The sequence below is a fragment of the Mustela nivalis genome (assembly GCF_964662115.1).
Source record: "Mustela nivalis genome assembly, chromosome: 4".
Classification (NCBI taxonomy): Eukaryota; Metazoa; Chordata; class Mammalia; order Carnivora; family Mustelidae; genus Mustela; species Mustela nivalis.
In genome coordinates, this window is record NC_139023.1 from 14,781,172 (window position 1) to 14,796,390 (window position 15,219).

At 35.8% G+C, this 15,219-nt stretch overlaps 1 protein-coding gene across 1 annotated transcript in view; it reads left to right on the plus strand.

Annotated features, from left to right (window-relative positions):
• The window catches only part of EPHA5 (EPH receptor A5), a 273,566-nt gene that overhangs the window by 40,947 nt on the left and 217,400 nt on the right, over positions 1-15,219 (plus strand). The window lies entirely within an intron of this gene.

Consider the following 15,219-nt stretch of genomic DNA (forward strand, 5'->3'; position numbering starts at 1 on the left):
AAGTGTGTGTGTGTTGGGTGGGGGGAGGGGTTGTGTGTGATTCACTTTCCCCAAAATGAAAAGCAAAGGATGGGAAATATTTGAACACTGATAATCTCTTATATCTTGGTTATAATCAAGGTAAGTTTTGCCAGAATCTTATTTTGGCTTTGCTTTCTGCTGAAGGAGAGGAAAGATAATGACAAGCATTGAGGCCCACACTGAGCATGGAGAGGCTAATAAAGATTAACGTAATGCTGAAGTGGGTAAAAAAGAACACATTAGTGGATATAGAAAAGCACTTTATTTGGACAGTGATAGAAAATAATTCTAAAGGGAATGGATATTATACTATATAATGCAAATGCCAGTATAATGAAGAACAATCCTGTTCCAGAGTAGCTTTGTATTCATTAGTTTTTACAAAAACAAAAAGAACACCCAACCCGTAAGGTAATTAAGATAAATAATTTAAAGAATTCAAGATAGTCATTAAGCATACACTGAAGTTTAGAAGAAGCACAATTTTGCATTTAGATTTCCCACATGCAAACTTAGCAATTATGAAGAAAGTTCTTTAAAATGTCCAGCTCTGCCTTGGCATACGAGACAAATGTTGTATTTAGTCTTTGATATATGCAATTATATTGCATGAACTAGCAATAGTCACAGTATATTCTTACAAAGTGGGGTCGAGATATGTTTGTATTATTTATCAGGTATCACTTTATTTGTTCAAAGTCACTGTAAAATATTGTAAATATTTTCTTCGTTAGAAGCTCTCAAAACACATTCCCACATTGTAAGGGACACTCGCAAATATACACTGGAGAATGACCTTATCCATGAAATCCTTTTGTTAATCCTTCCGCCTTCACCTGCCTGTAATCCCCTAGCTAAAGGCTTCATCCTTCAGACCATAGTTTAAGTCCTACTTCTGCAGGAAAGTATGGCTCCACAACTAATTCTTTTCCTCCCTGTTTACAAATTCGTGCTGTGAAGTTTTTCTTCCCTCCATTTCAACCTCTGTCTCTTTTCCCCTCCAGATTGGAGTGTGTACAGCCATGTTAGCCATTCTCAACACCTTGTCTAGTTTTCTGCTGAAATACTTAATTCTTCCCACTCATTCCTTTTTTGATGGATTTTTCCATTGGTCTGTATACCAAGCAGGGAGCATAAATGTGAAGAGTTTCAGATCATTTCTGAAGAGTCATGTACAAGTTCCTGTCACCTTGCCTGTGATGTGAGACACCTGTGCACACACCTGGATCATTTCCAAATATCGTTTCCACCTGTTTCCTACTGGGTCCGCATGGTTCCCTTTTCCTCATTAGGTGTATGAGGATTTCTAGGTTTCTGTCCAGATTTTCTTTGCCAAATGTTGTGGTCCATGTAAAATCTGGGCCTAAAATCCTTTTCCTTCTGAAAAAAAAAAAAAAAAAAAAAAAAAGTTCTGTTCTCATTGCTATTTGTACCAGTTTCCATAGGTGAATATGATGAATTTTTGTTGTTGTTGTTCCCATCTTCCCACTCATTAATGAAGATGTTAAATAAAACTGGGCCTTGAGGAGGTCCCCAGGGTCCAAACACTAGGTATTTTTCTGAGTAGTTTGATTGCTGTTTATCATCATCTTTTTTTTTTCCTCCTCTCACCATTCTTCAGCTGTTTTCAATTCATGTGACAGTGCTCCCATGCAAGTCAATTTGAATTAATTTTGCAAGCAAAATGCTTTATGGTTCTGAGTACATAATCTCCCTCTCCCACAGAGAAAAAATATAGTGTAATCATGCAGCATTCCTGTTGATTATTTCCATTAAAGGCAGCAGGGGGAGAGAGAATGCGCAAGACTCCTCTTGTGTTTGAAGTTTTTGAGGCGTTTGCTATTCATTGCCTTATTCTTCCTCTCCCTCTGTTTCTCTCCCTCGCTCTCCCTCTCTCTCTCTCTCTTTTTCCTTTTATGCTGTTCATTGCTTGCACTAATGCAGGAAACGATGGTCCAGATCGCTCAGCCTGGAATCTCTGTGCTCCGGAGCCTAGCCGCTCGGGTCTTTGGGCTGATACCCCACTACCCTTTCCTCCAAATGAACTAATTTCTCTCTTTTTAACTCCACAAAGGATTCATATAAATGTCTACCTCTCGCGTTTTGTACGAATTGCTTGAACTGCTTCCCTTCCTGCTGTCCGTATAACCCGGCTTACCGTTCATCACATTCTTCAAGACCCAGCTGAAGACACAAGACATGAAACCTTTCATTACCCCCCAGCAGGGTGACCACATCCTAGGCTGAATCAATAGAGCGCTTATTGTGTATTGAACACACTAAAATTTGGAGATTTTAGATTTACCTATTGTTAAGTTTCTCTGGTGTAAAGATCTTTTTGTCTTTACCTCTAGCATGTCCCCTGATGCCTTGGATGTCCATTGATATTCACTGGATCTGTTACTGGTTGATAAATAACGAGGCATCTGAATCTCTAGGAAGTGGTGATTGTTTGGAACCAAAAGACTGCACATATTTGGCTAAAAATAGAATAATGGAAAGCAACATCAAAGGGTTCTAATTCATTCTGTGTCATGCAGCCCTGAGCCGGGATTATTTAATTATGCAATTTATTTTTACCAATAGACTAATATAAACCAAGCACTGAGATTACATTGATAAACAGGACTCAGTTCCTCTCCTATGCAAACAGACAAGTTTGAATGACATCACGTAGAATTGTGAAATATACAACCTGTGCAAACATACACACAACTCTGGGGTCCCTTCACTATTAGGCTCAGTCCAAATGACTAATTTATTTAAATACTGACCTCCTTAGAAGCAGTGTGGTTGACATGGAGACTTTGAAAACAGTTCATCTAGGTGATAAATCTGGCTTCACCCCTTATTACTAATGTGTAGCAAATTGGTTAATCTCTGTCTCTCTATTTCCTCATCTATAGATTATGTGTAAGCCTGCCTACTGAACAATATTCTTACAAGGATTAGGATGAGGAAACACTGTAATGGTAGCACGTTGCCTGGCCTTTATCAGTATGTGTGGTTATCTTGGTTTCTATTCTTGGTTTTTGTTTTTATTTTTGTTTTCCCCAGAGATAGTTAGTAACTGATGCACTTATAATGTCATTATGTCTCAATCATTATCTTTACTAAGTATATTAACTTAAAATGTGAAGATGGAAAAATGTGTTTGCTTGTTAAATAAAGCATCAAAATTCTTTATTAATGAAGACTTAAGAGGTTTTACCAGAAGTCACCTGGCCATTTGTGTGGTACACATAGAGAGTTTTCTAAAATATTTTTTTTTTCCCATGATGAACAATTCACTTTCCCAAAAACAAAACAGGAATGTGCACTAATTGTAGCAAGAAGTGAAGATTCACAATGAAAGGAGAAAACCATTTATCAAAAGCAGAATGATCATTTTGTAGACTGGTGGGTGCTATGATCTGAATGTTTGTGTCCTCGTCAAAATTCGTGTTGACATCACAGGGCCCCATGTGATGGTATCAGGAGGTAAGGCCTTTAGGATGTGCTTAGGTCATCAGAATGGAGCCCTCATGAATGGGATTCACGCCCTAATAAAAGATATGCCAGAGAGCTAGCTAGCCCCCTTCTGTTATGTGAGGACACAGTGAGAAGTCCTCATCTGATCATTCCACCACCCAGAACTGTGAGAAATGAATTTCTCCTGTTTATAACCTACCCGCTCTGTGGCTTTTCTGAAATAGCAGTTTGAACAGATTAAGACAGTGGTCTCAAACAAAATTATGAAAGTTTAACACTCTGAAAATTTATAACTCTGAAAAGAGATATATGTATTTTTACTCTAGAGCAGGAGTACAATTTCTACAGTACATATGGATTTTATCCAACATTCAGTAATTTTACTGGAGGGGTCTATTTGATTTATTTAAGATTTTGGTGTTATTTTCCCCACCATTCTTGTATTTTGGGCTTCCTTGCAGTGATGGATTACATATCTTTTGGTTCTCATCATTCTTTATATTTAAATTTTAATTGAACTATAGTTGACATATAGTATTAGATTAGTTTCATCTGCACAACATAGTGATTGAACAATTATATGCATTTTGAAATGTTCGCCACAATAAACGTATTACAGTATTATTGACTGTATTCTCTACGCTGTGTGCATCATTCTTTCTGTAACACAAATATCTCTGTAGCTTCTAGGCTACTTTGGCTGGATATTTCTGTCTACATCTAGTTATTATGAGGAGGCATAAAACTAATAGCATCTTATTAGCTCATTGTTTCCTTAGAGCCCAAGAAAATCACCCTTGTGATTGCTGACCTGGTTCTGAAAGTCCCTGTGCTGCATCTAAAGCCAAGTCTCTTCCTGATGAGCAAGTTGCAGATACAGAAATATAAAAACAAAAGAGGAAGCCCGTATTTACTATCGATTAATATTGTTCCTTTATGTGGGATTTCCTTATATTATTTTAACACATCCAGAATGCTGTTTTGACTGTATAGTGCCAGAGGTTGTGGATCTGAGTTTATTCAGAAAATACATTCTAATTCAGCTTTATTTCTTAGTCGTTGCTCTGGAACACAGATAATGGAAATAATGTTCCTTTGCTCCATGAACGTCTAAATCAATCCTTCGTTTATTCCATTCTACATTATATACATCAGGACCGAATAGATGCCAAGGATGTTGGAGAAGTGCATTTTATTTTTATTTATTTATTTATTTATTTATTTTTAAGATTTTTATTTATTTATTTGACAGACAGAGATCCACAATTAGTCAGAGAGGCAGGCAGAGAGAGGAGGAAGCAGGCTCCCTGCTGAGCAGAGAGCCTGATGTGGGGCTCAATTCTAGGACCCTGGGACCATGACCTGAGCCAAAGGCAGAAGCTTTAACCCACTGAGCCACCCAGGAGCCCTGGAGAAGTTCATTTTAAATAGAGGTTTGCATATTTGGGCATGCCTGTACTTTTAGTAGATTTTAACATGCAAGCGTGTTGGAATCCAGTGAATCACAAGCTCTGCTGAGATTATAAATTATTCAAGTAATGCAGGATTACTCAGTTTATGTCAGAAATCCTTCCACTCTGCACAATTAAAGGCATAACAATAAGTATAATCCTGAGACATGAAGTCATTCCATTAAGCAAGATTCTCTGGTTTATTGTTTGCTTTCTTTTAATGCCAGACTGAATAATGAGATTTTTGAAGGTGATTAATAGAAATGATGGTATTTGGTATTTATATCGTCTTATAAATTTGGAGTTAATTATATTCTTAAAATATACAGATTGAGGTTGTTATGATAAAAAATTACATATATAATTTCAGCAGTAATATTAGGAAAATTAATATGGTTCCAAAAAGTGCTATTAGTATGTCATTAATCTAGAAGGTGAAAGACAGCTATCAAGTCATCAGCTATTTGATAGTGCTTTCTAGCTAGCCAGCCATCCTTGGTTTTCATGGTACCATTATTTTTTAGTGCACTGAAGATCATTCCTGATAGCTACATGTTTATTGTGCTGTTCTTTGAAAGTAGAAATGAGTATGAAGATACAATATCATATACTCAATCAGTAAAATATTGAATTAAATATTCTTTTATGCACTCCACTTCCTCAGATGGAAACTTTAGGACAAGTTGTGTAAAAAAATAATGAATGAACCATAGGATTTTATAGTTGGGGTTCTTTGTAGTATTGCAGTGTGGTCAGTGTAAGGGCTATTTAGCCAGAGTGACTCCATCCGGTTAAACAGTGATTTTGTTGTTTATGCAGTAAAACTTAAACTGCCCCTGCCCCCCCCACCCCACCCCAGGGGAACCTACTTAAAAGCAAGTCTGGGAACCAGTAAAATATGGTCAACCAGTCCCAGATAACAGAGCCCAAATAGGAGGGTGGGTCAGGTCAGGTAGAGAGAACAGAGGCTGGATGCAGGGATGAGTCAAGCCAGGTAGAGACATCCAATCGGTGGGGGGCGCATACTGTCTCCCTAGCTACCAAGGAGTGTGGGCCCCGCCTTTTGGGTGCCAATTCTGGCCAAGGTGATAGGCTAGTTCAAATAGCTACTATGGGGTGAATTGTAATTCAATTGGTTACCCGTGTGGGACCTAGCATGACTGTGCAGCTTTCTCTGTGTGTTACAATCCCACTGGCCACCTGCGTGTGGCCAGGCTCAACCACAAGGCGTTTGCTCTGTGAGGCAGGGAGGGGTCATCACCCTCTCTGTAAGGCACATCCCCGACCCGGCCAGTTTGATGGTTGGTTTGATTCTAGATGCTTGGCGAGAAATAAAGCTTTGCTTGACCTTCGCTTTGTATCAGTCTCATTCCCTTGATCATGGACCCATTATTGGGGGAACTTTCAGTCAGATTTCCAATACAATTTAAAGAGTGTTCTTTAAAAATGAATTCATATTGCCTGAAACTGTGAAAACCACCACCACAAAGGCAATGGCAAGAACAGTACAAAAAACAATAATGATAACAATCTGTGAGTTGTTCCAAGCTTTAATTATCTCAGTTTACTCATGTAGTAAAAAATGATTGCTAGCAATTTTTGAGATTCTTTTAATGCCTACATTTTATGCTTTTGTTTTTTTTTAAGATTTTATTTATTTGACAGACAGAGAGAGAGAGAGATCACAAGTAGGCAGAGCAGAAGGCAGAGAGAGAGAGGGAAACAGGCTCCCTGCTGAGCAGAGCTGGATGTCAGGCTCGATCCCAGGACCCTGAGATCATGACCTGAGCCAAAAGCAGGGGCTTAACCCACTGAGCCACCCAGGCACCCCGACATTTTATGCTTTTATAGTTCTGACTTTGAGTAAGGGATAATAATGTGTACAAAGATATTAGCATTATGAATTAGCTCAAAGTTTGAATTTGTGTATATCTAATGAAGAAATCAATTCTATGGTTCTAGGTGGGGTGGGTAAGCCTGAAAACTGAGGTGTGCATTTGTTGAAGTTTGATAATTTAGGTATTGATTACTCTGTACTGTTTGGGCCACATCCCTCCCATTCATATGTTAAAATCATAATGTGATGCTTTTAGGAGGTGATGCATTCAGAAGGTAATTAGGTGGAAAGAGTGGAGCTCAAGGAGAAATAGTGGCCTTATGAGAGGAGGCAGGGGAGAGAAGTATGTCCTTCTGTCTCTCTGTCCTCTTCTCCTTCTCTGCCCTATGAGAATATAGCAGGAAGGTGTTGATCTATAAGCAGATACTAAGTCTGCTGGAGCCTTGATCTTGGACTTCGCAGCCTCTAGAACTGTGAGAAATAAATATTTGTCGTTGAAGTTACATAGTCTGTGCTATTTGTTATAGAACCTGAACTAAGACAGGTGCCAATTTCTATTTTTCTAAAGGAGTCTTAAGTTATAATGTGGTCAGATCCAGAAGAGTCCATGAGAATCATTGGAGATAGATCCTCCCTCTCTCTTTCTTGCTCTCTGTTTCTCTTTCTTTCTTTTGGTTAAATTATACATTCCATTAAGTGAATATGTATTTATTAAGCAAGGCAGACTTTTAGACAAATAAATTAAGGAGGACTAGAACTCCTGAATTGATGTCCAATATTTCTCAAAGTGATATTTTACTGAAGATTGAAACAGGAAATAAATGTGTGAAGCTGAAGGAGTTCTATACTTAAGTAAGTTGGGGAAGTTTAACTTAAATGGAATTAAACATTTAATTTTCTCTACCTGCTGCATTATACTAAGCTTTAAACATGTTAATGGCACTGCAGGTTAACCCACACTTGATCAGGAAACATTTTACCCACTATACTCAGGAACATCTTTGTGAAGAACTTTCAGTGAAACACAGTTGAGGAAACATTTTCTTCAAATAAAGAACTTTTTCTTTTAAAATCTATCTGAGTGCAATGATACAGAGAACTAGTAGTGAAGGAATGTGTTTTTCTCCTTTATCATAATGGCATATGGAACAGTGCCTATGAGCCACTTTCCTACACGTCTGGAAATTTTGTCTAAGGCACCATAATAACAACTAGCTAGTCTGTCACTGAAAATTATAGCCTACACACAGTTGGATGGGCCACATTAGGCTTATTCTATATTCATATTAAAGAAACACAGTGAGCTCGACATGCAAGCTACTGTGGGAGATTTCAGATCTACTTTTTCCAAGGGTCAATGAAATAAATTCCCTTTTCATTTACATAAATGAGAAACTGAATTATTTATTTAGCTCATGCTTTAATTAAACATCTGTGGAATCTCATCTATTGCCCCTTGATAGGACAGAGAAAGAAACTGCAAAAATCTCACAGAAGGTTCTAGTGACTTCATGTCATGTGAAAATATTGTATCTTATTTAAATCTACTGCATCACACAGGCACAAGTGGATTTTCTAAATAAAACTTTGATTTGAAATTATATGATCTAGCATATAACATTGAAATTATGCCTTTGGACTCAATTTCTTGATGTAGTTGTGGTTTATATATTCATCCACTTGTCCAACAAATATATATCCAACAAATCTTTTGATCTTCTAGAATTATACAGGATACAGAGATGCAACAGACATTGACTTCTTAAAACAGTGTTTCAGTACTAGAGATTATCTGTTATACAATTGAATACATAAAGCAGTTCAAGTCTTGTAAAGGATTTTAACAATGAAATTTGAAACTCTAAAATCAGATAAATAATATTGAAATATTTTTTCAAAATAATGAAGTAGATAATAGTGATATTTTCTATGGACTTTGGGAAATATAAGGAGTAAATCTTGTATTCAATGATATGTTAGAACTTTACTGAAGTATTTATCAAACCTCAGACATTCAAAAGTATTTTTTGTTATTGCAGTAAATTGATGTTTTATTTCTCCACTGCCAGGGACAAATTTAAATATCAAGCCATGTTTTACAAAATGCCTCTTTTCAAAATGTAAAACTGTTGCTTAGAGTATAACTTGGCTGTATGTGATATTCAGTTAACATTTATTGAAGTGCCTTCTTTAAATAAAGATTAAAATAACTGCTAACAGACCCACATACTGGAATCCAGATGCTGGCTGTGTCAGTTGGTGATTCCAAAATCAGTTTTACTTATTTTTAACTGCAAATTGAATCATTTATTATATTGTAGACAGTTTCTTATCATGTAGTCACAACCACAGCTACAAGGAGATTTTTAAATTTAGCTCATTTTTTTGCATTGGCCTCCTTTTATGAATTAGGTCAAGTAGGTCAATTACTAAATCTTTCTAGGGATGAGAATATTGACTTAACTCATAGGAGAACTCAGAGGGAAATATTAAGCACTTTAAAGGCTTGATATCTTAATATTTCTGAATGTCATAGCTAGCATCATTTGATGCCTGAAGAACATAACAGCTTGCTTTCTTTATTCTACACTGTATGATTGCATCTATGCATGAAATGAAGTGCATATGTAACATGAATAAATAAATAAATAATTCATAGATGAGTGTTATCTATAAAGCTTATGTAAAAGAAACAAGTAATCATTTTATATGTTTTATATAATAAATTGGCAATTTCAGAAAAAAAATAGATAGGCAGAATACTCTTTACATGCATGACTTTCTCTTCTATTATCTCAGTCTATTGCTGCATTTAGTGGATTTTCCCCCACAACATATCTCTAAGTGCTTCTTTTACATTCTATAATTTATGTAGGGGAGCATATATGATCAAGCTTAGTTCCATCGTAAGGGAAAGTTTTGTTTCTTTAGTTATCTAAGTCTTAAATACCCTTAGAGCTGTAGTAATCAGATCAAGCATGCGTAGTGACATTAAAATCCGAGGTGGTCATTTCATCTATGCCGATTCCTATTTTTAAATAATAGTTGTTTTATTAAAAAAATTAAAATATTTTATTTATTTATATGAGAGAGACAGAGAGTGCATATGAGCTGGAGCAAGAGACCTGGGGAGAGGGAGAAGCAGACTCCCCACTGAGCAGGGATCCCCATGTATGGTTCAGGCCCAGGACACGGACGGCGATCCTGACCTGAGTCGAAGGCAGACACTTAACTGAGCCACCCAGGTGACCCAATAACAGTTGTTTTTAAATGACCATTTTGTCTATTGAATTTGTTAAGTTCCTTTGAGAATGAAATTATTTTCAGTAATTTGTGCCCTTAAAGACATCTACCTTTCAATTTGTTAAACAGAAGGAGAAAGATAACAATGGGAGTTTATTCTGTTACAATTTTAAAAAGAAGTGCAGTTCTTTGTAGCAGTAAAATGAACGTTCTTGTCCCATCTGTAGTCAGCAAGCTGCACATCGGTTGATGTGTGACAACCACACTCCACAGTAGATTTGTAAATCACTAATATGAAAAGCATTGAATAATGACAAGCAGACTTAAAAGCTTTCAATTTTTGGTTTTGAAATGACACTAGGATTGCCTTTTTATTTAAACTAATTCAATAAATTTTTATGTAATTATTTTATCTCCTATTTAACTTTTCCTGAAGTGTGATCATTCTTTCCACTTTATTCTTCCTCTATTATCATAAATTTCTCCAGGTTTGTCAGCTGATTTCTATTTTCCTAGTTTCTGATCAGTATTACAATTTGCAATAGTGCAATGTGAGGTTAGCTGTTAGATCATGGATTTTACCTTAATTTTTTGTACATTATTCATTAATTACTGATGGATTAACATTTTCTGAAGTTTTACACTGAATTTAGTAATTTTGTCAAATAAAACCTTAAGTTTTCATTATTAATTATAATAGTAGCCATACTGCTATGAAAGCACATAGTTGTTAAAGCACATAGTTTATTTATTTCTAAGAATAAAATATCTATCACAATTTTTAATGTAATTTCATTAGGATATTTTGTTCTGTTGTTCTATGACACTGAATAATAGATATGCTGCATTACCATTTCATGATAAGGATAAAATAGTGCTATTCGGATAGTCACTATGGAGCCACTTACTTCAAAGTTTTTATGCCTCAGCCTCCATGGAGTGTCTGTTTGGAATACACCTAGAATTCCAAAATCCTGGAGCTTCCTGCTTCATACACCCACCTTGGAAAGCTCTAACAGAGACTTACTGTTTCCTTTCTAACACTTATCAGAAACCCAACTTTATATGATATGGTATCTTACTATTATGTACCTCCTAATAGAGTGTCTTAGGTATGAATATAATGTGAAAAACATGCAGTTGTCTTTCTAGTTCACTGTTGTGTCTCCAGAGCATGGTGCATGATCAATATAATTGTTGAATGAATGAACAACTAAATGAATATGTGGTTGGGCAGGGAATTTTCTCTCATTTTCAGAAATATGGATTTAGATCCCTGGGATTATTGCCACAGAGCTTTGAGTACTAGGCATCCTAGACATCCTTAATTATAACTTTAAATGTGCTTCTCATGGAAATGATATCAATACATTAATTACATATTGCATAGGTTAGTAGCCTTATGTGAGACTCACAGCCCAGGAACACAATTTCCTTTAATAAAATTGTTTTATTATAAGAATATGTTTTCTAAGATTCAGATAGGTTAGTTACAAATAATTTGGGAGTGCTGCCTTTTCCTAAGTTAAACTACCTGAAGTCATGTTATCTAAATTAGTTGATAATAAATTGTTATATAAAGAATACATACCCTTAAAATTAAGTGTTAAAACAAGACTTGACAGTACCTAGGCTTGCTCAATCTCTAACATGACACAGCAACTGCTCTGCTTTTATTAATAATTGAAGCTATATAAACTCCAAGTTCAAATACTGTGCACAGTTTTCTTCAAAAGCCAGACCAAGTTCGTTTTGGGAGGCATCATTTATTTTTACTTTTTCGCAGACAAAACCCAACAAGCATCTCAAAGAACTGTAATTATGCTGTTCACCAGCCACTGACTTAAAAATTAAACTCAAAGTGCCCCCTAAATAAAAATTTGTTTTCACTATTATGATTATCTTCTATTATTCCTATTGTTTCATTAAAAAAGGGAATTCTTGGGGCACTTGGGTGACTTAATTTGTTAAGGTTCTGACTCTTGGTTGGTTTCAAATTGGGTCATGATCTCAGGGTCGTGAGATTGAGCCCTGGTCGCTGAGGAGTCTGCTTGAGATTTATGTCTCTCTCTCTCCCTCTGCTCCTCCCCCCTCACTTACTTTTTCTCTGTCTCTCTCTCTAAAATAAATAGGTAAATCTTAAAAAAAAAAATTCAAAAGTAATGGGAAGCATATAATCCCAAAAGAAAGAATATTTCATTAAATTGAATAAATTTGATTTTATAGAAATACTTAGTAAATTTTTCTCATTTCTTTAAGACTTAGTAAAAACTTTGTCATGTTCCATTAGCTAACATTCGGGAATGAGGTGAAATTTTGTCCTCATTTACAGACTGGAACATTTGACTTCTATCTAGAGTTTTTCCAAATTGGCCAAGTTACTTCTGCCTTGAACACCCTTTGGTAAATTCAGGATATGTGTGATTCAGGTCCACATGTGAACAGATAAACTAAATTAAGGCATAACTATTTTTCTAGGAAGCCTTTACACTGCTATGATATTTACTGTTATTTCTAATTCACTAAGAATCTACTTGGTAGATTTAATCAAAACTGTAATAAGTTTACAGTTCATCTATGAGTAGTATACCAAATGAAATAGTATTCAGAGGTGATTCTAAACAAAAAAGAAGTTACTTTTTTTTATAGAATAAAGCAATCTGAATAGAATACAATTACATAGGACTAATATAAAGATGCCTAGGGCATGTTAAGTCTGACTGGATAATTTTAGCCTTCAGACACTTACCTGAGGTTTAATCATACTTCTTAGGCTGCAGCAAAACAGAAGCTAAATGAAACTTGAATCTGAGGCCTTAATGGACTGCAACCTCTCCTTTGCAGTCTGAATACTGAATGTTTGTTGCCCAATGTACCTACCCTATATTTTCCCAAATTTCTAACATGTTCAGAAACATATCCATGTACAGACACACACAACGTAGTATTGGGTATAGAAAAACAGCCAGAAAATTATTCCAGGATTGTATATGCCAACAAAGTAGAAATCCTAATAAAAACATTACATGCTAAAACCTCGTGCAAGAGTTTTCAGGAAATACCTCAATATTTGAACTTGTATTTTTGTCCCTGGACACATGATTTTCTTTCTAAATCTGGGTCTTAGTTTTTCTCATGGATTATGATTTCTGCACCCTTTTCACTTTGTTTTTGGTGCCTTCATTCATTTGTTCAATGAAATAGCATTTACTGTAAATCTTTTTTGTACTGGTACTGTGTACATTGTAAATGGAGAAATGAAAGACAAACTTTAAGCTGCTCATGTCTAATGGAGAAAATCAATTTATAAACATAATATAAACATAAATAAACAAAAATAAAGCATAAATGTAATCGCCTGCTTATTATTGATGAAGTTTTAGAATATAAGTGAGGTTCAGTGGGGTGGAGTCCGGAGCCGATGACCAAGAAAGAATTCTTGAGACGTCTTTGGTTCGAAATATTGAAATGTTTATTAAAGCACGAGGAAAGGACCCATGGGCAGAAAGAGCTGCTGCTACCCCGGGCTTGTGAGGTGTGGTCCACTATATACTTGCCAGTTGGTAGGGGATCAGGGATAGCGTGTGTCTCTAAGGAATTTTGGAAGCAAGGTTTTCCAGGCTAGCTGTTCTTGGGAAAAGATCGTTCATTACCATCTAATAAAACCTTAGTCATGAGACCCTTTAGATGCATATCGGTAAGCCATATGCTTGGGGATGATTGCCAGCATCTATCTTGGAGGGTTTAGAGATAAAGGAAGTTTCCAAAAGAATTTTTATATGTTAAAGTAGATATACAGGGTCCTTGATGGGGATGGGGGAGTGTGGTCAGGCTAAGACTGCCTTTTGCCTGTTGCAAAGTATTAAGGGAGAGGCAGTTGAGTCCCTAGAGGAATGTCACTCTGCCTGTTTCAAGGACTTCTCTCAGTGGCTCTAGATAGCAAGGAAATTTAATAACTTTTTTTCTACCTCTGTTTCCCACATCAATATGTTTCAGTGACTGTATTTGACATTTATAATCAAATATAGATGTCTTATCTCCAAAAGGTTTAAAATCTAGATTCATTATGTCAATACATTTGTTAGCTCCCTCCACTTCTGGCCATAGTAGTATTTACCACTCCTGGGTGCAGGTGTCTTCTCAGGTTGGTGCATATTGTGGAAACTAGATTATGTAAAGAAGGAAGCAATTTGTGAAAACAAGTGATATTCCCTGATGTTTTTATTTCATTTTTTGTTCTTTAACCTCATTACACATGACTGCAGTGTTCATTATTCAAACTAGGCCCTGTGCTGATTAAGGTGAGAATCGTTTTTCCAAGACCAGTGTCTGAGGTTAGCAATTACTCCATTGCTTTTCCTAATGAGTTTCAATATATGGTGCAAAAAATGGTGACCTCCTTCGTAGAGACACATACGGATGTCTGACACACATGTAAGTATTGAGCGTGCTGTTCCCTGAATAGTTATTGCTCACTTCCTGCCTTTCCTCCTGTCTAATTGTAAGAAAGAAAGAACTTGTCACCTTTTGCTTTTCCACTTCATTCCCATGCATGGAGAAGGCTTTGAGGCCTTTGTGTTTATGGAAATCCATTATCTGATTCTTCAAATTACCTGGATTATTTTTCAAGTACATTTATTTCCTTTTCCTCTCAGAAAATTTGAATTTCTATTCTGTTTAAGCAAACTTTTAGCCAAACAAAATTTCATGGGTTTCTTTCATTTCATATGTATGTAACCCCGCTTAAGAAATGAAATATTATTTTGACTTTGATTCTTACAGAAAGGTTTCTATCGACCTACAGATAGGAGATTTTGAATGATTGTGCATAAACATAAAGAAGGTAGATTTAAAAACTAAACAAAAAAATTAAAATGTGTCATATCTCTGTAAACAAGCTAATGAATGGCAATCACTTGTTCACAGAAAAACAAAACATAACACTGAATGGAATTCCAGTATAATGAAGGAACATTGTGTTAATTTTTAGTGTACTTAAAAGAACAGTGTGCATAGAGATTATACTTTGAGGGAAAGGGCATAAATTTTTCTTAATCCAACTCAGTTTATTTTTCTGTATTTCTAGACCTGAAACTTGGGCCTTATCTGGGCTACATACTAAGATTAGGTATAATTTTGGCCATTTCATTTAACTTTCTAGAATCTCAGCTACAGACAATCTCAAAGAATAAATTT